This window comes from Equus quagga, chromosome 7 (genome assembly GCF_021613505.1).
Source record: "Equus quagga isolate Etosha38 chromosome 7, UCLA_HA_Equagga_1.0, whole genome shotgun sequence".
NCBI classification, from domain to species: domain Eukaryota; kingdom Metazoa; phylum Chordata; class Mammalia; order Perissodactyla; family Equidae; genus Equus; species Equus quagga.
The window spans coordinates 128,585,427-128,602,368 of NC_060273.1; the positions used below are offsets into that span (position 1 = coordinate 128,585,427).

General features: G+C 46.8%; 1 protein-coding gene across 6 annotated transcripts in view; it reads left to right on the forward strand.

Annotated features, from left to right (window-relative positions):
• LHFPL2 (LHFPL tetraspan subfamily member 2) overlaps positions 1–16,942 on the forward strand; it is a 158,835-nt gene that overhangs the window by 108,941 nt on the left and 32,952 nt on the right. Inside the window, exon 1 of one of the 6 annotated variants that reach the window (XM_046667274.1) lies at positions 2,272–2,392. The exons of the other annotated variants lie outside the window; for them this stretch is intronic. The gene's annotated coding sequence lies outside the window, so the exon portion shown is untranslated. Of the gene's footprint in view, positions 1–2,271; positions 2,393–16,942 lie in introns of those variants that run through there. 6 annotated transcript variants of the gene reach the window in all.

The window sequence follows — 16,942 nt, forward strand, 5'->3', positions numbered from 1 at the left end:
CATTCTTTACGTCCCCATTGGAGTTTGCATGGTCACATTCCCCAACAGGAGAAAGGCCAGTGTCAAAGCTGAGTCAGGTCCTTTGTTGTTGTTTTTTCCATTTACTTTTTTCAGCATTATTGAAGTATAATTGACAAATAAAATTGTCATATATTTAAGGTTACAAAGTGATAATTTGATATGTGCATATATTGTGAAAGGATTCCCACCCGTGAGTTGACACATCCATCACCTCACATAGTTACCTTTTTCTGTTGTTGTTGGTAGTGAGAGAGCCAGGTCCTTTTTAATAGCTTTCCAGAAACCCCTTCCCATCTCGTCCACTTAAATCTCATTGGCCACCCCATCTGCAAAGGAGGCTGGGAAATGTAGGTTTTCTTAAGCTGGGCACGTGGCCCGATAAGAAAGTGTTTGTTTCAGGGCCAGGAATAAGGTGAGGCAAGTGAGGCTGTCACCTTTGGTGCAGAATTTAAGGGGGCACCAAAACGGTCAGTAATCAAGATAAACGATGTTTTATGCAATGTTACTGCCGTACTGGAGCCAGAGGCAAAAGGAAAAATTGGTAATGCTGATCCAGTCTTTATTTACAATGCTGATATTTTGTTCACTGTGAATTTTTAAATTAGTTTTGATTTTTTTACATGATTGCATATTAAAATATTATTTATCATGATCAATCAATTTTCGGCATCCCCTTAAATTTTGTGCTCAAGGCGAATGTCTTACTCTCCTCACCCCAGTCCTGGCCATAGTTCTCTCAGTGAAGACGAGGAGAATGGATATTGGGTAGGAACACAGCAGTCTCTGCTAAGGACAAATTATCCATTGCTTACCCAAATCCTTACCCATTTCTGGTTGTAAAATGAGCCAGCTGTGGTTGAAGGGGCACCACTGGTAGGGCAGGGCTGTGGGGCACTGTTCCTGCCGGCCGAGAACTGCTCAGAACAGCCCGGTCCTTTGGGAGTGAACTCGCAGTAGCAGCTTCGGTTCTGCGTATAGAATTCTCGGGGGGGTGTAGGTGCTGTTGGTGACCAAGGATGAGTCTGTGTGATCAGAGTCTTGCGGTCAGTTTGGGGTCCATGTTGTAGAAGTGATTAATAATTTCTGACCCAGTAGGTATAGAGTCAACAACCACGGAGCGTGGAACTTCTAGGAAGAGCCACTGACTCAGAACATCGTATCAGTTCTGTATGACTCCAGGCAAATGATCTCACTAAAGGATGAGCCCTCATTGGGAGGGAATTCGTGAAGACATCACATTGGGGTAAAATTCTCCGGCTCCCCACTGTGTGTGTAGACATACCTCTGGGAATGAATGTTTACAGTTGAGCTTGGTTTCATGTGGCCTTATGGTCATGGCCTTCTACAAGAAAGAGTATTGGAGAAACAGTAGACTAAGACCACATGTCTGTGTGAAACCAAAAATAGCTAATTTGCTGTTTTTAAATCCTAATGATGTAATTTGACTGTTAGAGAGTTTAGAATTTTTTTTATAACTTTTAACAATCACCTGGCATATCAGAGGAGCTCATTTTAAATTTCATGACAAAATTATTTGTAATTTTAGAAAAGTCCTACTGATGGTGTTTAGCTATGAATTGGAGTGCTCTTGAGTAATTGTACTAAAAACAAAGTGCCTAGAGGATCTTATGGTTTGACTTGGTTTCATCAGAAAGAATAACATGATAATCTCCCTTTTTGGTAGACAAAATGGCATTCAAACAACCTACTGTACTGGGTTTGGAACTAGTTTAGTTAATTTTTTCCCCCTTTCTTCTTCTAGTTTCCAGAAATTTAATCTCCAGGTAGATTTTATAAATTATTTTTACAAATTGTGAAATGAGTCAGTACCTAAAACAAGCAGACAGGTGCTTTTACAAGAGTTGCTACAAGGCAATTCACAACGCTGATTTTTACAGTGATGTTAAGAAAACCTTTTGTGGCTATGATTCATATCCTGATGCTTTTATAAATTCTCGCATTGCACAAATTCATGATTCAGTCTGTCAGATGATTTCCATTCTTGAGACTCTATAGTATTGCGAAAATTCAGTGATTTGTTTCACAAATCCTTTCATCTGTCTCCTCGTGTAATGCTTTCTGTTTTTAAAGCTGTGAGCATTTGCTCATCCAACTCTGTGCCAGCCTCGCTGCGTGGCCCGGCTCCATCCCACAGTAACCCCTGTTGCCTTCAGACTGTAAAACACTTTTCAGAGGCAATCTGTGGCTTCATGCTTCGGGGAAAAGTGCTATACTCTGTTAGTTCTTTCTACGTTTCGTGGGAATGCTGTGACAGGAAAATGAGGTCACCAGGAAAAGTCCTTCTCAGTTCTTAAGAAGACACCTGCTGTAGGATTCCAGGTGTTGGTATGGGCACACTTTTAATTTTAAGGTATGAAGGTGCTTGCCTTTGACGGGGCTCTGCCAATTACCATTTGGTTGTTTGTATCCAGTTGAAGAATGAATTTTATAAGGCAGTTTTTCAAAACTTGTTGGCATTAGACTGGTTAAAATAGAATTATCTTGGTGGTCGGTAATTATTAGCATCTTTTGAATGTGGATGCTGTATCTCGGATGTTGGGGAGACTGCTCCGTATTTATTGATTCACTTCAATGGGCCATACCTCAGTTTCCCCATCTGTGAAACAAGATAATAGCACCTCTCTGAAAGCGGTGAGGGGGCTCAGCAGCAGTGCGTGCCTGGTACAGTAGCACAGTGCCTGCCGCTCGATAAGGCCTGTAAATGGCACTGTCACTGTTAGGTGTTGCTGCATAAACACATTCTACAACAAATGCACAGACATGGCCGTGTGCCAAAAGAGCACAGTGAGGGACAGTCTGAGAGCATAAAGATGGGTGTGTGTGGACAGGGTCAATTAGGACAATGGTACCTCTCTTATAGATGTATTTTAACTCAGAAGCCCTCAACAGACACAGTCTCGTGGCATTAAATGCCCACATAAAATGCATTGCTTTGAACATTGCAGGATTTTCTGTTTCTGGGAGCGCAATTACCCTAAAGAAAGATACAATTTTAGCCAGATGGTAGTGGTTCAGAGATCGATTGTCATCAATGAAAAGTTCTGGCAACTGTCACTTTCAGAAAATAAAGAGGATTGTCAGAACTGAGAAACAAGAGACACTGAAAGTAGAGATTGATGGCTCTTGGATGTTACTCTTCATCTTCCCTGCTCCCATCCAGTGCTTACTCTCTTTAGGCCTCAGAACTGGAAGTGTTGGTGACTTCACGTTCTTATCCAGGCAGCTCAGTAAACATCATGTATCTGAATAAATAAAGCTGGGAGGTGAGGGGGAAAGAGCTGACTTTTTCAGTTGAATGACATTGTTCAGTTTCTCTTTTAATGGGACTAAAAACTGTTGTAATAATGACATTTGCCAATTTCAGTCTTTTTTCCTTCCTTTCCATGTGAATGGAGTAAAATCTAAAATCCTTCATTCCTTGGCTCCACTAGAAATACAGTGGAACTGATTATCTGGACCCATTTTTAGGCAGTGGACTTTGTATATAAAATTTGCAAACACTAAAGGGTCAGGAGAAATAATGTGTCAGGAACTGATCCAAATTACTGATCCTTTTGAATTAAAAGTTGTCCCCAGCGCTGGGGGTGGATGGTGCCTCCTAGGGGGCAGTCTGAAAGTCATGCTGCCATTCGTTAGCCTTCTTCACTTCTAAGCTCTCCGTGACTTCTCATTTGAACTTTTGGGAAAAAAAAAAAAAGAAATCTCATCGGCATTAAGAGCTTCCTTGGAGCTTGATCGTCAGAGTCTTGCTTCCTGGTTTCCAGACAGCACTGAGTCCGTTTGTTTTTCTGTCTCCAAGGTGTTTGGCCCCATGGCCAAGGCGGGAGAGGAACTCTTGGTTACTCAGATGGCACCCGGACAGGAACAAACTGTGGAAACGGTGACTTGACAGAGCGTTGGCTGGGGAAGTCCAGTTCTCCTTGGAGCAGGACTAAATGTTTCCCAAATTAATTCTGAGAAAGTGGGTTTAGCCTTCAACTTGTCTGCAGTTTCTCAAAAGGGTTTAGGATATTTTAAGTCAACTATAGATTTGTTGCCTGTTTTTCAGATTTCTAGCCTCTACTACCCGTTGGGTACTTCATTTATGTCAAATACTTTACTTTCTAAGCTGTGCTGTGGAAGTTTTTATCTTGTAAAAATTACCCTGGGATGTAAATGCCATGTGATGTCTCTGATCTGATGTTGGGGTCAAATGGAGGGTGCTACGTGGCCTTCCTTCAGGAAAGAATGGAGGGTTGTCTTGTTTTCCTCTTTTGGCTCTTAGAGTGCATTCAACTGACAACAACATAATAGCATATCAGGGTGACACCGCACTGGCCTCCACTGCGTTTTTGTGTGGACAGGACTTGGGCTCAGAAGATTATAGATGTGTAGGCGCATTGTTGAATGTTAATATGCGCAGCCTTAAACGCTGGGCACAAGCCTGCTACTATTCTGGGTTATTTATTTTACTTTAATGAGAAAAGAAAAATATGGTACACTTGGATGACATAATAGACAATTGCGTGCTATTGAGATGCAAGTAAAACATGGGTCAGAAAAAAGGCAGTCAAGAGGCCATTTCACTAAATATTCCCCAGCGTCATCTCACAAAGACTTGGTTGTATCTCTGAATGGCTAATTGGGAGATATGGCCACTTTAGCGTTGCATTCTCCGTGAGTCACATGGCTGTGTTCAACAGCTTATTTCAGACTTCAGCTACCCGATAAAGTTACTGACCATTTCCAAACCCAGGAAGGTTTGCATGCTGATTGACTCAGTGTTTGCATTCTGATTATTCCCTCTGGACCCAGCCTGTGGGAAGCCCAGACAACTTGGGGCTGGGCGGGAGAGGTGGCCCTTCTGGCCTCCGTGTGTGGAGGTGGTGGAGGTGGACCCGGGCTGGAGGCTGAGGGGGAGGCTTCTGTCAGTGTGGACGGATTCCCCCTGAGCAGTGTCAGACCCTGCCAATCCCACTGAGGGGCCGGGGAACAACCGTGGGGGTATAGCCTGGTCTGCAGCTCCTTATTGCCCTCCCCAAAGGCAGCAGACTCTGGGGAGGTCCTGGGTGGCTCTGCCCCCCCCCCCACTTCTGGAGGCTCAGCTGTGTGGACAGGAACGTGCTGTAAGACAGCTCTTGGCCGGAGAGGGTCTGAGTGCTCAGGGCTGCCTGCTTCCCTGATGTTTGCCCATATTACTTCTCCTCCTGGCTCCTCAACTTGGACTGTCCTCCTCTTCTTCCAGGGACCAGCTTTCTTTAGTGCCCACCAACTCTTACCATGGTACCCTCTCCCCAAACTCAACATGTTTTTTAATTTGTGGCCCAAGTAGTTTTTAAAAGGTAGGAATTCTTACCTTTTCCTCTTTGAGCCAGGATATCTCTCTTTGATCTGTGTTTTTCCATTTCATTTCTTTTCCCTTTATTCCTGCCCCGTTTCATCCTCAAAAGGATTAAAGCAACTTGATTTCCATGAAGGTTAGTATTAGCAAGTGGTTGTGTTTCTAACGTACTAGCCATAAGTGCCCTGGTACAGACTGTTTAGACATGAGCTATGTGGGTGGTTTGTTCTTACAGATGGCCAAATGAGTGACCAACTCGATTCTGCCTCCAGGGTTGTGGGTCTACAACTCTCTTCTTTAACCATTATTCTTCCTCCCATTTACTGGATGCTAACTGTGTGCCAGCCTCTGTGCCAAGCATCTTACCTGTATTTTCTGTTTTAATCTTCATATCGACCCTGTGAAGTAGGTAGTATTATCCACATTTTACAACTGGGGAAATTGAGGCATAGGGAGGTTAGTTGCTTGCCTAATTTATTCTGCTGGAATGTGCCGTAACCTGGACCTGAACCTCCCATCAGTCTAGACCACAAGTGGTTCCTTCTAGAGTAGGATTGTCCCCTGGGGGCATTTGGCAGTACCTCAAGACATGTTTTTATTATCACAACTGGGAGAGTGCCACTGGCCTAGAGTGGGAAGAGGCTAGGGATGCTGCTTGACATCTTACTACAGCTCACAGGACCAGCCCCCATGACAGAGAACGGTCCGGCCCCACGTGAGACCCTGTTCCGGATACAGCAGAGCATTTATGGTTAACAGTTAGGGGTATCACCCAGGAGACGTTCTGATACTTTAGTTATTTCAAGAAATATTCCTTGTTTGCATAGTTTTAAAAAATATTTTAAAATTACCCAATAGGGAGAAATATATATAACAGTTTACAAGGAGAAAACATTTCGTGAAATTCCTAACTTTTGAAGTGCGAAGCATTTCCCAGTTCTCACACCCGATTGTGATAGGCTTATTGGAACAGAGCACGGCATTCGGATAATTACGCCAGACATTTTCTCTTTGGTTCCCGCTCAGAGGTTTCGTACCCATAAATTCTCTGCTAGATGTCAGCAGGAAATTTTAAAATGATGAAATCTGGTGTCTTGGCTTTGTTTGCGTCCCATGAGTGGGTGCGATCGGATGGCCTCACAGACCGTGTGCCCAAAACCCCATTGGCCAGCCCGGGGGAGAGGGCCCCGGCCGTGGTCTGGGCGCAGGGGAGCCGGCTCGAGCGCCTGTGCAGCTGCGCTGCATGTGGTTGTGTGTGGAGCAGTCCCTGCGGCCTTAATCACAACCTTCTGTTTCTGTGCTCCAGTCATGTGCTCGGGCCCTCTGCTCCTCAGGCAAAGCCGAGCGTTCCCAGTTGGAGAAGTTTAAGGCCTTCCTGTTTGTCTGAACTCCTGGCAGGGAGAACGTAGACATCTGTGCGTTGTCCGGCCCGTTTCCGTCCCTGCAGCCCCCTCCCCACGCCCCCAGCAGCGTCCACAGCCCTGTATTGTTCACATCTTCCTCATCTTGACCTTGTGCTAACTGCCTGTTTATTGAAATGACTCCTCAGATAAAGTACTCCTTGGGGCTTTTTTTCTTTTAATTAAATGCTTGGGGCCAGAAAATTGAGGATCTAGCTAAAATGCAGTGCAAACAGTGTGCAGTGTGTCTCAGACCACACTGAGGCTGACTGCAGTTCCTGCTCAGCCATCTCCCTCCCTCTTTTGAGGATACAATGTCTGTTTCAAAGGAATGAACTACAGTGTGGGCCTCTGGCCTCTGCTGACCACAGCGCCCCTTCCCAGCTCTCCACCCTGCCTTCCAGGACACGTGGCCTCCTCATTCTTCCCCCTTGGCCTGCTCCTCCGTCTCTGGTGGTTTTCTTGTCTCCCTGGTAAGTCCCTGGTCCTCCTGTCTTCAGACTCCACACCCTCACCTTGAGAGATCCCAACCATCCCTGGCTCTTACTCTGGGGTCCCAAATCCCCCGAGTGCCTGATGCACATCCACAGAGATCTCCAGTTCTTGACCCAGACTGGATTCATGATCTCACCCAACACATCTGTTCTCCAATATTCTCACTCCGGGGAATGGAAACATTCAAGCAGTTGCACAGAAATCTGGAGCCATCCTTGACTCCTCTTCCCAACGACCTCCATAGCGGGTTAGTCCCTGAGTCTTACTGGCCCTCCTAAACACCCGCTAACCCTGCCCTCCCACTGCTGTGGCTCCGGCTCTCACCCGTCCTCACCCGGATCACTGCAGGAGCTTCGGACTGGCCTTCCTGGCCCTCTAGGTGTGTCCCCTTTCCTGCCCATCCCGCATCACTGGCAGCAATCCACCGGATCCGGGCTCAACCGCCCTGTTGAACAGACCTGGTGATCTCCAGCTCCCTGCAGAGCCTGTGTGCACCTCTGCATGCACCCGTGCAAGGTGCACATGCAGACACACTTACTCAGGACACCTTTATTCCTGCCTGTTACCTGCCTGACCCTTGCAGGTATCCTAGAGGTTAAGTGACTTCTAAAATGCAAGTCTGATTTTTGTCACTTTCTGCTAAAAATATTGTAGGGACCCCTCATCATAATGTGTAAGACAAAGTTCAAAGTCCCAAACATAACATATGCAGCCCCTCCCAGGATGACCCATCTTTCTTCTCTGGCCACATTCCTGCCTGGGGCCCCTTGCTTCATGGGACAGCACTGATCAGAGCAGGGTGCGAGCTCAGCACTGGCTCCCGGCTGCCTGCTCCGTCTCGCAGGCAGGACATTGCACACCCTCCTTACTCTTCTCATGGCACCAACAGCTCAATGCCGTGCCCTTCGGCTGACTTATCTGACGCCCTGCGAGCCCGTGACCCTTTGAGGATGGGGTCTCCCAGCACAGGCTCAGCACCAGCCACGTGAACAGACTTCACAAGTTACTGTTGATAGTACATGAATGTGATCTGTCTTCACTCTCAGAAATTGGATCAGTTCGCCACTTGGTTCCTGGATTTGGCCGTATGGTTTCTAAGGCCACTACCAGCCAGGCTGCTGCAGCTTTTCTTTGTTTCTGATGAGGAAATTGGGGGACCCCCGTATCTAATTCAATTCAATGTCTTATGTAAGATGAACAGCTTGTGGTTTTCTCAGTCACATCCATTGACACTCCCTTTCTCCCTCTCCTGAGAGGGTCCCATGTGGTCAGGAGTTGAGAGAGTATTTAGCTGGAAGGGACAGATTGCAAAAAGGGTTGCAGATTCCTTTTTTGGATGACACTTTATAGTCACAAACTCTTCCCCTAGCTTAGTTGTTTATTTTTTCCTGAACCAGATATGATACATACTTATTCTATCAAGTGCAAGCTGCTGCTTTGAATGATACCGAGTTCCCCTCGCACTGGTCTTAGGACTGGAGGATGACATGCTCTGGAGCAGAAGTGGAAGAGGACAAAGCCGACGTGCCAGTGCCACCTGCCAGTCTCCTGACGTCAGCGGGCTTGATGTCAAGGGAGCATACTTGACTCTTAAAAATGGCCTAAACCTGCTATGTCCTAGAAGTTCCTTTCTTGATTGAATTTGGATCACAAAGCCAGACTCACTTAAAGGTCGTCCTAGTCCCTTGAAATCATTATAAAAAGTTCACAAATAATCCTGCAAGCTAACATGTGCATATGAATGGGTAAAAGGTGCTGTTGGAACATGAGGTTAATTTTCATTGTTCTGTTTAAAATGCATCATACTGAATAGCTGGCGGATACCCCTGGGTTAAATATCAGTCACCCTTCCAGCCATCATTTCTACTTACACACACCAAAACCATGAGGGTTATCAGCCGCTTCTCTTTTTCTCAGAACATAAGTGGTGGCAGCCCGACTCAGCCCTTTAGCCCTCTTTTAGGAAGTGTTTTATGCGACCATCCAGGCTTATCCAACAGAAGCAGAAAAACTCCTACCCTTTTTCCCCAACAGCAACTCTCCCATTTGAGTTCACTAACCATCGATGTCCTTCCCAGTCGTTACATTCCTGATAAAACCTTATCATGGTTTCTCAAGATTCTCCCCGTTCCAGGACGGCCCCAGCCCGCCCCAGCGTACTGAGTCCTCAGGGGCCTCAGTGTTTGTTATATCTCTGTGGGTTCCAAGGTTATATCTCCTGATTCCAACGTTAATGGCAGTTCCTTGAGGGGGATAAGAGTTCCTGTGTCCCCTCCTCGCCTGTCCTCTCCACTCCCTCACCCACTGTGGTCTACACGGCCTGGACAGTCAGGCCTAGAACAAAGTGTTCGTTTCTAGATGCCACCTGCCTGGCTTTACCTCTTTACGACTTTACTGCTTAGTCCAGTAAAAGTTGGCTGTTGCTAACAATCATCAACAGCCTATGGATACGAAGTCTCCCGTTTGGGAAGCCAGCGATGTGAGACTCTTTCTTAAGTGCTTTAGTTTTAGCAGATATTTAGTGAGTGTAATTTTCAAAGAAGGGTGAGGTTTAACAAGATGAGAGCAGAGGAAAAATCGAGAAATCGTATAACATTTCTGGGTCCTGGGAAGCATAAGAGCTATTTTTGCAGAATTGGTGCAGGTTCACCCCCCAGCTCAGAAATCCGTCGCTCCTGTCCTGTTCAGCATGTGGCCCTTGACTTCTCGGCGCGGGTGGGAGGTGTTGCCATGTGTGTGCACAATTCATTCATCAGCTTACCGCGCACCTCCACTTAGCCGACCTAGAAGGTCTGCGTGTTTACCCGTCTTCCCTCACGGGGGCCTAACACGCTTTAGCCCTTGATTTTATCAATGGCCACCGCCACCAAAGGGCAGTTTGGAACAAAGATCAGGAAGTCAGGAGCAGTGAAACTGGAGGTGTCTGTGAGTGTGGTTCTTGTTGTTGACGTAGCTTTCTTCTCACAGCCCGCCTGCCAATTTAGGGTGTGTGTGGTGGACCGCCAAATAATTTGTCTTACCAGAACCTCTCAGCCCTGGCCTTTGCTTTCTGTGATTAGCATTGTAATCAGATCAATTTTACTGAACCTAACTAAAATATTGCCTTTGACAGCATTGGGACCCAAATTTAAAAAAAAAATTTTTTTTAATCCATCCATGTTCTCACTGATAATGCTGAGCAAAATTGAAAATCACTTTAAATTAATGTCAGCCCAGCAGCTTCATCACCAGGCTATGGGGTTGGAGTGGTGAATTTTTAAACATCATTTGAACATTTGGTTGATCATAACAAAACAAGACATTTTATTAGATCGTTAATAAGAATACTTATCAGAAATAAGTGCCCCTGGATGGACGCAAATCAGCCTCCTGGGGCCGTTTATAACTGATGAGAGAACTGCACTGCTTGACTTCACTAATTCACCGAGGAACAGAGAAGAAACAGCAGCAAACAGTAATTTTATAGGACAGTTTCATACGGTTTATGTTTTGAAATAAAAGGGATGTGATTTTTGACTCCTGCCTGAGACTAACGCACTTAAAGAGGAGTTTCTCATGTCGCCGGCTTCGTGACTAGAGAAGTCATGCTAAGATGTGTTGTTAATCAGCTGGCACCCTTCTTCAAATGTATAAGAAACCAACATATAAATACTTTAAAATGATTAAAACTTTTTATTCTATCATATCCTCTGGCATCTGGCTATGAAATTCTTCTTGGTTCAGCACTTTACTTGTCTAGAACAGGAAGTAAAAGTGTCTGAGAAAGAAAGTATCTGTGACCACCGATTTCAGAACTGAGTAAGGGTTCTTTAATTGGTGGGTCCATCTCTAAGCTAGGGACAGAGGGGACCTATTTCTAGCTGGTAGCCCAGAGACCAGTGTGGGGACTGCTCTACTGTGTTTCCAAGAATGAGAGACACTCTGGAACTGGAAATGAAAGGTTAGAGTTGGGTCCCCCCACTCCAGGGGGGGAAAAAGTGATGAGAATAGGGAGGCAATCTAGCCCACGTCCTTTGACTGTGGCCCTTGGACAGCTCCCAGGGTAGTGCCCACAGGCATGTCCCTGCCCCAGTCCACTCAGTGCTGGATCAGATGGCACCTTCTCTTCTGCCACCTTTAAACCACTGCACTTGGCATTCCCATAACCTCCAGGGTCTCCCCCTCCCGTCCAGCCAGTGGCTTCCCTCTCCAGAGGAGTAGGGCTTGGAGAGCCCCCTGCTCGAGGGGAGCCCCTGGTCCGGAAGAAGGTGGTAAGAAGAGGTCATGTGCTTGAAATGACTTTTGGAGCTGGAAGTGACAGTGCTGATGAGCAAATCCAGCCCTTGTGCTTTGTACCTGAGACAGTGAAGCCGGAATAGTTAAGAGAGCTGTGTGGTCCCACGCCAGTTAGGCAAGAGCCTAGACCAGAGCCCATGTTTTCCTGGCTTCCTGTCTAGTGCTTTTTTCCCACCTATTACTTTGCCTTTGAACAAACTTCAGTCTGCAGAGACTTACTGAAACTAGAAGATGATTTTTTGTGGTTCTGTGGAGACAAACAGCCTTCCAAGAGCAGAAGAATAAATGTTGACCAATATGGTAATAATAGTAATGACTCTCATCACCCAATGAGTACTTACAATTATACCTGGCTTTACATGCACGGATTCTGTAATCCTTGTATCTAGCCTGTGAGGTAGATGCTTTGATCACCCGCACTTCAGAGAAGTTAAGTTCATGGTCCAAAGACACAGAGCTAGTTAATGGTAGAGCCCGAGTGATAGCATTGGAGTAGATCGAGCTTCATTTTGTATCCTTTCTGCTATGTGACTCCTTTTACATGAAGGCAGTTGGTATTAGAAGGTGAGGCAAATTAGCCATATGCCAGCTGGGCTTCAGAACAGGACGATCTAAATGGCAAAGGGAATGCCCGAGGTGTGACCTCAGAAGTGGCTGTGTTGATGCGGCTCAGGATGAGGAGGCTGGAAGAGTAGTCCATGTGCGTGGAACACTTACCAGCTGCCAAGTACTGTTCTAAGCTTGTTACTTGTTTTGACTTAGTTGACCCTCACCACAAGCCTATGCGGTAGGTTCTATTGGTACCCATTTTACAGACCCAGGAAGTGGTAGAACTGGGATTCAAATCCAGACACGGTGGCTCCAGACCGAATCATCGCCCATGCTGCCTTTCTGGATGAGCTCACTGGTCTGGAAGGGTGGAGCCGTGGCGTTGTACTAACTCGGAGAGGCTGACTGTTGAGCTTACCTTCATCCTGATCGTGGGCCTGTGAGACCCTCCCCAAAGCATTGTCCGGCCCACATTTTATGCTGGAATCCAGAATTATCAGCTACCCTCCTTGTGGGAGAGCTTGACACTTGGGATGCAGGGAAGAGAGCCTTCTCTGCCACACGTGGACGTCTTCTCCCGAGGCCTGTGGGGGTCAGGGCTGTGGACAGTGGTTAGCTGTGGAGAGGTCCCTTAGTTCTAACCACCTCAGAGAAGTAGGTGTCAGCATCCCGCGATGCTCCTTTTTATTGCGTAACGAAGCACCGTCCCAGTCTATTTCTTCCCTCTGTTGGTTCCCCCAGGCTGTCTTGCCTGGACGTTTCTCTTCCTGAGCCATGCGGGTCAGTGCGTCATCCCCTTCGCCCCTCTCGCCCCAGGGCCCCTGGAGTCCGCACCTCCAGTCGTGGTGTAAACAGGTGCAGGCTTCCTCTTTGGCCATCGAGTTTAGCCGTCTTTGCAGGTGAGAAGCTGGGAGACGGGCTAAGGGGTCTCTTCGTACCACAGTGAACCTAAAGCTGTTTCTGCTCTCTGTCTTTCCAGCACTTTTGCTTTTGTTTCTAAGCAGGCTGGTCTTCTGACACATCCTCTCTTCTCTGAGACATCCAGCTGAACTTTCTCTCTGTTTACTATGCCTCACCATTGCTAGAAGCTATAACAATAAGTCCCTGTTCCCAGAAAGAGGGCAGTGGATCATAGGAGCAAGTACCAGGGGTCAGACTTCCAGAACGGGGGGTTTTCTCTGACCATCTTGAACTTTGAGTCCGCACTGACTTCATCTGGGCTGCGTGAGGAAAGCGGTGGGGCCTCCTCCCCCCGCCTGGTACATTCCTGCCAGTTGAGTGTCGCAGGCCAGCCTGTTGCCTGAGTTGAAGGATTGTTCTGTATTTGCAAGAACCTGAAGCTGCCGGCAGCTGTCTGTTGGACTTGCTTTTCCTGGAAGAGTGTGCGTCCCTTTAGGAGCTGCACTTAAGCCCATCTGTTTTCAAAACGCAGTTTGAATCCTGAATATCTGGGGCACTCCTCTAGATGATAAATGAAGACGGCTTAAACCTGCCTACATTTTGAATTTGGCGTTCTCATTAGGGAAAGTTGAAAAACGCTGGGTGGCTTGACTCTGGCTGCGAAATCACTGAGATGGACAGTGTTTAATGAGCTGGGTGTGGGTGCAGCGTACAAATCCATCTTGCTGATTTTGTAGATGTTTTAAAAAATCTAACATTACAAATGTGTTGTGTGTGTGTGTTCCTGATCACAGTATTTCGTGGGTCTTAAATATATGAGAGAAATAAGGCCCTAGAGAGGGGAGATTTTTGATACATAAATAAAATTATAAAAGGCCATGTCTGTAACCTTTACACTTTGTTCTTTATCGATGTGTGTTCCATACGCAAAGCCTTAGCCTCGTTCAGGTCCGTCTCCGAGCTTGCTCGCCTTTGGGGAGTGTGTACTGTGGACACAGGACAGCCTGGTTCAGTCCTCAGGGGCTGCAGGCTGTATCTTTGGTTGTGAAAAGCCAGCATCGTCAATGTGAGCAAAGTAATAAAAAACAGTGAGTTTAAACACTTCAGTGATGTTAGAAATATGAACATAGTCTCCATAGACTTTGACCCGTTACTTTAAATCATTCAAAAACTTTTAAAAATTTCACTACTACATAGCAATATTGGTTAGAAGCAGAAGTGACCTCAGTGAGAATGCAGACAATTTAAAAGGAAAAAAGTATACAAAGTGGAGGAAGATTGGCATGGATGTTAGCTCAGGGACAATCTTCCTCACAAAAAAAAAGAAAAAGAAAAAAGTGAGCAATGACTAGCATTGTCTTGGTCCCTGGGTAAACCAAACTAAGCTCTCGGTGTTTGAGGGTATGGGTTGTGTTACATCATTAGACCCAGTTCACTGGTAGTTTCCTTCAGTGGGTAAGTAGAAACGCCTCAGCCGGGTCGCTGGTAGCTCTGTGATGTGCTGGGGTGTTGGTTTTAATGGGATCCTGAGTGAAGGTTGCTGCTCCTGTGAGCTGCTCCTGCCCGATGCCCTCCAGGACGTTCCTGGGTTGGAGTTTTGCTGGCAGGTGGGAGCCTCTTCTCCATGAGTCACGCACTAGCCTGTCCCCTTGGCTGCTCTGGGCGAGGTTTCAGCTGCGCCTCTGCTCACGCCCACGCCCATCACCTCCTTGATGGCTGGGTGGGACCTTGGCCCCAGGGCCCAGCGGGAACACGAGCCACGCCCGCCGCCTTCTGTCAGAAGCGCTCACGGGTCGGTCTTGCAGGGCCAGAGGGGGTGCAAGGAAAGAAAAATCTTTTGCCATTTTTTAACTACTTGTGACATTTCCAGATTAAGATTTTTGTCTAGTACTAGTTATTGACTTTGTAAAATACGGTTTTTAAAAATAGTACTTCATTCAAAAGGAGGCAATGCCTAACTTAAAACCACGTCGTTTTTAAAGAGCGGGTGTTCTCATGAGCTCCTGATGAAAGCCTTCCTCATGGAATCACCAGTTTTCACCCCGATGCCACACTCTTCATCCTCCTGTCTGAAATGACCACGTTTCCAGAAGGATATCCTGATTCTCATGGTAGAGAGTACCTGTGGGTCTACCTGTGACTCCCTCCTTCCCCCTGGTTCCTCACGGGCTCAGCTGTTCACCCCCTCCGCTCTGATGGGTGCATCCTGGCCTGCCGTCACTGCCCAGCAGCTGGAGGCCCAGGGCTTGGTCGTCCCCCTGCCCTGCTCCATGGCCTCTCGGCCCTTCTGTTAGCTGAAACCCTCACTTCAGCCTCGTGGTCTCCATTCCTTGGAAAGCCCTGGCCTACCTCATGTTGGAGACAGGCCTCTGGGCAGCCCTCCACCTCCTGGACATGTCTCCTGAGCAAAGCTCAAGGTCTCTTCTTGTGCTAAGGCAGCAGGCTGCTTAGTTGCTATCTAACTGGCGGCCGCAGGAGGTGGCTGGAGCCCCCCGAGGGTAGAAGAAATAGAAGCAGAGAAAGGAAAGCCCAGGCAGCTCCAAGTGAGTCAAGACTCTGTGCTAAGAGACCTCAGAGAAGCGCCTAATGTGGGAAGTGATTCTTCAGGCTGTCGCTCTGAGTCACTTCTGATGTCCTCATTTACTCAAAAGGGAGTTTTTCTTCTTTCTTAGTACTTCCACTCATGAACCCTAAAAGAAATATATTAAGAGCTTATAGCTTTCATTGTGGCAGCTTACCTCCTTGAGTTTACAGTGGCTGCTTCTGAGATCGTTGTCAGGCTTTGATGTGTTTCACTAGATGACTTTTATTGTTGTTTAATTTCAACAAGTCCTTTGCCTTTGTCTTGTAAGGGACGGTGAAGTTGAATTTAAGCTGACACCAAAGAGAGACAGAAAGGGCAGGCGCTCTGATCCGCCAGGAGCAGCCCCTTGGAAGAGGGTGGGTGATGGCGTGACCCTAAAACCTCAGCACGGGCAGCAGCAGAGGTTTGGTTTGTCGCCCACACCGCGTGTCCATCGAGGGTTGGCTGGGCCTCTGCTTTGTGTTGTCAGGGACCAGGCTGGTGGAGGGGTCCCTGTCTGGGGTTTTTCTGAGGGCAGGACAGTGAAGCATCAGCTCATAAGCCCTTCTGCTCGGAAGTGGCATGTGTCTCCTGCTCACGCTGGATCGACTGAAGCGAAACATAATTCTCCTCCAAGGAGGGACAGAGAATATTTGTCATCCACAAGAGCATTCCCAGAAGCTTCCAGTCAGGAAGAGACTCTTGTTCTAGTCGATTCTTAGGTTTTCTGGGTTTGTGTGAGGACTCAGAAAGAACAGATGGCATAATCCTCTCCATTTATCATGTTTGGACTTTCTTAAGCTGTTGGAAGGGACCCTGGCCAGGGACATTGTGTCTCGTGAACAAGCAGTGGTTCTTTCTGCCTCTGTACAGAAGGGCCTAGAGAGCTACAGTTGCTGTCAGAATGAGCGGCGGGGCTCCCCAGTGCGGGAGTGGCTGCCCAGCTGTCCACTGAGATGAACGAGCCAGAAGCCCGTCCTCTAAGGGTTATTTATTCTCAGAGTTGAGTCACTGAACAGAGGGCATTTGAGCCTCCTCTCTATGACACCAGGGAGTTCACGCAAAAGGAGGTTTTGTGTCTTGACTTTTCTGTATAGGTTCCTGTAAGTTCTTTATTTTCCTCTCTTTGTTACTTTTCTCCATTAAAATTCTCTACTTTCTTATTGATCCTGGAAAGACTAATGAGGCTCATTTTAAGACGCCTGTTTTGCCTGATAGCACAGAATTCATTATGAAGGTGAAAAACAACTTTTGTTTAAAACTATATAAAATAGTGACATTAAAAGGCAACTCTTGAAGTTCAAGTTCTTATTCCATTTAAACAAACCAAAATATCTTTTGACCCCACGGTATGTAGGGCATAGGCACATTGCTCCCGGCTTATAGCATCTGAGCTCC